This window comes from Schistocerca gregaria, unplaced genomic scaffold, assembly GCF_023897955.1.
Source record: "Schistocerca gregaria isolate iqSchGreg1 unplaced genomic scaffold, iqSchGreg1.2 ptg001676l, whole genome shotgun sequence".
NCBI classification, from domain to species: domain Eukaryota; kingdom Metazoa; phylum Arthropoda; class Insecta; order Orthoptera; family Acrididae; genus Schistocerca; species Schistocerca gregaria.
The window spans coordinates 35,001-40,975 of record NW_026062938.1 but is presented as its reverse complement, the minus strand read 5'-3'; the positions used below and the strand labels follow the sequence as shown (position 1 = coordinate 40,975).

The window sequence follows — 5,975 nt, the reverse complement described above, 5'->3', positions numbered from 1 at the left end:
ACACTAGATTCGCGTGTTTTGTCACATGTAAACGTCACAGGATGTAGCTTTGCCTAACAAGCAACCCTCTGAAACATAGTTCACTGCTTGGATCCTCTGGTGTCATGTGTATTTCTCGATGCCAAGGTGCGTACCCTCACGTAAATGTCTTTCGAGTGTTGCGTACTTTCTACACAGTCCCGCTAACCACTGGAAGGGTGTAACGCTACAGAACGACTATCGCCCTCCCCTCCTGCCCTTCCAAGCTGGTCGGTCAGGCGTTTGTTTGTGAAATGAGCCTTGCAGCTGTTCAGTTGCATTCGGTTGTCGATGCAGTCAGTGTACGTTGTGGTACGGCCTGTGTGGACTGTCCGCTGATGTACGCGTAACCCACACTGATCATCCGTCGTTACGTACTGAGTGACATAATGTGGCACATGCTTGACCGTACACCGGCTGCGCCCTACAATGGCGAATCATAAGGGCCATATGTTGTGCACGATGCTACTTGTCTCGTCTCCCCATTACAGCGAGATTGCACTGTTTTACGCCGTACAGACATGTGGTAGGTACGGACGAAAGTATTGCATGTTGGCCCCCCTCCCTCTGCCGGGAATCAGCGTGAGCCGTCTGTTGATGTAGCGACGAGGGTTTTCCTATTTAATCGTATTGCCCCACACAACATGATACCACGGTGGACCGCGTTCCACATCTGCGACATGCTACAGAGGCCGGTTGACAGTCGACCGCGCAAGGGACATTGCACACGTGCGCGGACCATCTTCCACGTGTTCTCTCGTGTACATGCCGTAGTGTGTATGTGGGCTGATGTAGCGTGTCGTGACACATAACATGCAGGCATGCCAGAATCGTAGATTTCGCAAATGTAGATTGACGTATACGTTTGCTGCCAAAGATCCGCAAATGAACTGGAAATCAGTTGTTGAGCGGTTGTTCGCGCTGCAGGTGCATCGGTGATAGCGACGATCGGTACATCTGTGAACCGGTTGTTTCGGCGGTACCCGCCATGCCCCCGAACCTGAGTTGGCCATGTGGGTATGAAGCGATACGAGGCTGTGGCTTGGTGGGACAGTCCCCGGCCGGTGAGGGGGGGCCGCCCGGCGTGCTGGCCGCGCGCTGCGTGAGCGCACGCACTACAGCCGGCTGGTGGGGGGCGCCCAGTGGCAGGAGCGCCGGCCGACGGGCCCGGCTGGCGTCCCAGCTACGCGCCGGCGCACCCGGCGCGCGGCGCCAGGCGGCCAAAGTGGGTTCTGCCGAGCCCGGTGCGAAGCGCGGTGGACATCTGCAGTGTGCTGGTCCGATTGCGGACTGTGTGCGTTGAGGATGCGCCGCCGCCCGGCACTCGGCGTCGCGACGCCGTCTGCTGCTCGGTCGCCCCCGGCGGTTCTCGCAGGTGGTTTGTATCGCAGCTCTGCGGACGTGTTGGCGCGTGCGCTGTGCTGGGAGAGTTCGCTTCTGCACCCAAGTGGGGCTTTGCCCTTCTGTGGCGCTGGCGTTGGAGCTGCCGGTCACCGTAGGTGGCGCGTGTTGTTTCCCGCCGGCAATGCCACGACAGCACGCTCCCGGGCCTCTGTCGGCAGCGGCAAGCTCAGTTGGGAGCACGGGTGTTCGCACTGAAAGCGTCTACTCGCCTATCTCCGGGCGATTGCGCCTCTCTCGAACCCGACCAAGTACTTAGGACGGCGCTGCGCGCCGCCGGGACCTGAGAGGGTTTCGAGGTGTATCGTGCAGGGGAGCTCAGCCTCCTCCTGTTTGCAGAATAATTGAGCGGACGCTTGCGTGTTCGCGCGGGCCCTCGGGACACACTCCCGGGCGGCCGGCTGCTCAGCTCTCGTTGACGCAGCTCCCTGGTTGATCCTGCCAGTAGTCATATGCTTGTCTCAAAGATTAAGCCATGCATGTCTCAGTACAAGCCGCATTAAGGTGAAACCGCGAATGGCTCATTAAATCAGTTATGGTTCCTTAGATCGTACCCACGTTACTTGGATAACTGTGGTAATTCTAGAGCTAATACATGCAAACAGAGTCCCGACCAGAGATGGAAGGGACGCTTTTATTAGATCAAAACCAATCGGATTGGCTCGTCTGGTCCGTTTGCCTTGGTGACTCTGAATAACTTTGGGCTGATCGCACGGTCCTCGTACCGGCGACGCATCTTTCAAATGTCTGCCTTATCAACTGTCGATGGTAGGTTCTGCGCCTACCATGGTTGTAACGGGTAACGGGGAATCAGGGTTCGATTCCGGAGAGGGAGCCTGAGAAACGGCTACCACATCCAAGGAAGGCAGCAGGCGCGCAAATTACCCACTCCCGGCACGGGGAGGTAGTGACGAAAAATAACGATACGGGACTCATCCGAGGCCCCGTAATCGGAATGAGTACACTTTAAATCCTTTAACGAGTATCTATTGGAGGGCAAGTCTGGTGCCAGCAGCCGCGGTAATTCCAGCTCCAATAGCGTATATTAAAGTTGTTGCGGTTAAAAAGCTCGTAGTTGGATTTGTGTCCCACGCTGTTGGTTCACCGCCCGTCGGTGTTTAACTGGCATGTATCGTGGGACGTCCTGCCGGTGGGGCGAGCCGAAGGCGTGCTTGCGCGTCCCGAGGCGGACCCCGTTGAAATCCTACCAGGGTGCTCTTAGTTGAGTGTCTCGGTGGGCCGGCACGTTTACTTTGAACAAATTAGAGTGCTTAAAGCAGGCAAGCCCGCCTGAATACTGTGTGCATGGAATAATGGAATAGGACCTCGGTTCTATTTTGTTGGTTTTCGGAACCCGAGGTAATGATTAATAGGGACAGGCGGGGGCATTCGTATTGCGACGTTAGAGGTGAAATTCTTGGATCGTCGCAAGACGAACAGAAGCGAAAGCATTTGCCAAGTATGTTTTCATTAATCAAGAACGAAAGTTAGAGGTTCGAAGGCGATCAGATACCGCCCTAGTTCTAACCATAAACGATGCCAGCCAGCGATCCGCCGCAGTTCCTCCGATGACTCGGCGGGCAGCCTCCGGGAAACCAAAGCTTTTGGGTTCCGGGGGAAGTATGGTTGCAAAGCTGAAACTTAAAGGAATTGACGGAAGGGCACCACCAGGAGTGGAGCCTGCGGCTTAATTTGACTCAACACGGGAAACCTCACCAGGCCCGGACACCGGAAGGATTGACAGATTGATAGCTCTTTCTTGATTCGGTGGGTGGTGGTGCATGGCCGTTCTTAGTTGGTGGAGCGATTTGTCTGGTTAATTCCGATAACGAACGAGACTCTAGCCTGCTAACTAGTCGCGTGACATCCTTCGTGCTGTCAGCGATTACTTTTCTTCTTAGAGGGACAGGCGGCTTCTAGCCGCACGAGATTGAGCAATAACAGGTCTGTGATGCCCTTAGATGTTCTGGGCCGCACGCGCGCTACACTGAAGGAATCAGCGTGTCTTCCTAGGCCGAAAGGTCGGGGTAACCCGCTGAACCTCCTTCGTGCTAGGGATTGGGGCTTGCAATTGTTCCCCATGAACGAGGAATTCCCAGTAAGCGCGAGTCATAAGCTCGCGTTGATTACGTCCCTGCCCTTTGTACACACCGCCCGTCGCTACTACCGATTGAATGATTTAGTGAGGTCTTCGGACTGGTACGCGGCATCGACTCTGTCGTTGCCGATGCTACCGGAAAGATGACCAAACTTGATCATTTAGAGGAAGTAAAAGTCGTAACAAGGTTTCCGTAGGTGAACCTGCGGAAGGATCATTACCGACTAGACTGCATGTCTTTCGATGTGCGTGTCGTGTCGCGCAACACGCTACCTGTACGGCAGTAGCCGTGCGCCGCGTGCGGAACCACGCGTGCCTCTCAAAACTAGCGCAAGTGGTGTTGTGTGGTACGAGCGCTGAAGCTCTGGAGCGGCTGGCCTGCGGCACCTGGCGCCTGGCGCCGGTTTTGAATGACTTTCGCCCGAGTGCCTGTCCGCTCCGGTGTGGAGCCGTACGACGCCCATCGGCCGTCGGGCCGTTGGACACAAAGTAATGGAACAGGGGCCGTCAAACGCCTCAGTCCCGCCTCTGCAACTGTCTTGAAAGAGACGGTGGAGAACTGAAAAGATAAAGATCACCCAGGACGGTGGATCACTCGGCTCGTGGGTCGATGAAGAACGCAGCAAATTGCGCGTCGACATGTGAACTGCAGGACACATGAACATCGACGTTTCGAACGCACATTGCGGTCCATGGATTCCGTTCCCGGGCCACGTCTGGCTGAGGGTCGGCTACGTATACTGAAGCGCGCGGCGTTTGTCCCGCTTCGGGCGCCTGGGAGTGTCGTGGTCGCCTGTGTGGCCGGCCGCGTCTCCTTAAACGTGCGATGCGCGCCCGTCGCCTGGCGGTTCGCATACCGGTGCTTTCTCGGTAGCGTGCACAGCCGGCTGGCGGTGTGGCGTGCGACACCTCGTACAACGACCTCAGAGCAGGCGAGACTACCCGCTGAATTTAAGCATATTACTAAGCGGAGGAAAAGAAACTAACAAGGATTCCCCCAGTAGCGGCGAGCGAACAGGGAAGAGTCCAGCACCGAACCCCGCAGGCTGCCGCCTGTCGTGGCATGTGGTGTTCGGGAGGGTCCGCTACCCCGACGCCTCGCGCCGAGCCCAAGTCCAACTTGAATGAGGCCACGGCCCGTAGAGGGTGCCAGGCCCGTAGCGGCCGGTGCGAGCGTCGGCGGGACCTCTCCTTCGAGTCGGGTTGCTTGAGAGTGCAGCTCCAAGTGGGTGGTAAACTCCATCTGAGACTAAATATGACCACGAGACCGATAGCGAACAAGTACCGTGAGGGAAAGTTGAAAAGAACTTTGAAGAGAGAGTTCAAAAGTACGTGAAACCGTTCTGGGGTAAACGTGAGAAGTCCGAAAGGTCGAACGGGTGAGATTCACGCCCATCCGGCCACTGGCCCCCGCCCTCGGCAGATGGGGCCGGCCGCCCGCGCGGAGCAATCCGCGGCGGGGTCGTGTCCGGTTGCCTTTCCACTCGCCGCGGGGTGGGGCCGTTCCGGTGTGCGGTGGGCCGCACTTCTCCCCTAGTAGGACGTCGCGACCCGCTGGGTGCCGGCCTACGGCCCGGGTGCGCAGCCTGTCCTTCCGCGGGCCTCGGTTCGCGTCTGTTGGGCAGAGCCCCGGTGTCCTGGCTGGCTGCTCGGCGGTATATCTGGAGGAGTCGATTCGCCCCTTTGGGCGCTCGGGCTCCCGGCAAGCGCGCGCGGTTCTTCCCGGATGACGGACCTACCTGGCCCGGCCCCGGACCCGCGCCGCTGTTGGCTCGGGATGCTCTCGGGCGGAATAATCGCTCCCGTCAGCGGCGCTTCAGCTTTGGACAATTTCACGACCCGTCTTGAAACACGGACCAAGGAGTCTAACATGTGCGCGAGTCATTGGGCTGTACGAAACCTAAAGGCGTAATGAAAGTGAAGGTCTCGCCTTGCGCGGGCCGAGGGAGGATGGGGCTTCCCCGCCCTTCACGGGGCGGCGGCCTCCGCACTCCCGGGGCGTCTCGTCCTCATTGCGAGGTGAGGCGCACCTAGAGCGTACACGTTGGGACCCGAAAGATGGTGAACTATGCCTGGCCAGGACGAAGTCAGGGGAAACCCTGATGGAGGTCCGTAGCGATTCTGACGTGCAAATCGATCGTCGGAGCTGGGTATAGGGGCGAAAGACTAATCGAACCATCTAGTAGCTGGTTCCCTCCGAAGTTTCCCTCAGGATAGCTGGTGCTCGTACGAGTCTCATCCGGTAAAGCGAATGATTAGAGGCCTTGGGGCCGAAACGACCTCAACCTATTCTCAAACTTTAAATGGGTGAGATCTCCGGCTTGCTTGATATGCTGAAGCCGCGAGCAAACGACTCGGATCGGAGTGCCAAGTGGGCCACTTTTGGTAAGCAGAACTGGCGCTGTGGGATGAACCAAACGCCGAGTTAAGGCGCCCGAATCGACGCTCATGGGAAACC

At 57.6% G+C, this 5,975-nt stretch overlaps 3 non-coding genes across 3 annotated transcripts in view; all 3 read left to right on the top strand.

Annotated features, from left to right (window-relative positions):
* The first annotated feature begins 1,844 nt into the window (after positions 1-1,844).
* On the top strand, positions 1,845-3,737 carry LOC126334023 (small subunit ribosomal RNA). Its single transcript, XR_007564522.1, has one exon. It is a non-coding gene; the product is annotated as a small subunit ribosomal RNA (ribosomal RNA).
* A 355-nt stretch (positions 3,738-4,092) lies between these two features.
* LOC126334021 (5.8S ribosomal RNA) lies at positions 4,093-4,247 on the top strand. The gene has a single exon (XR_007564520.1). It is a non-coding gene; the product is annotated as a 5.8S ribosomal RNA (ribosomal RNA).
* A 188-nt stretch (positions 4,248-4,435) lies between these two features.
* Positions 4,436-5,975, top strand: part of LOC126334016 (large subunit ribosomal RNA) — a 4,222-nt gene continuing 2,682 nt past the window's right edge. The window contains exon 1 of the ribosomal RNA XR_007564516.1: positions 4,436-5,975. This exon is cut by the window's right edge and continues 2,682 nt beyond it. This is a non-coding gene — a ribosomal RNA (large subunit ribosomal RNA).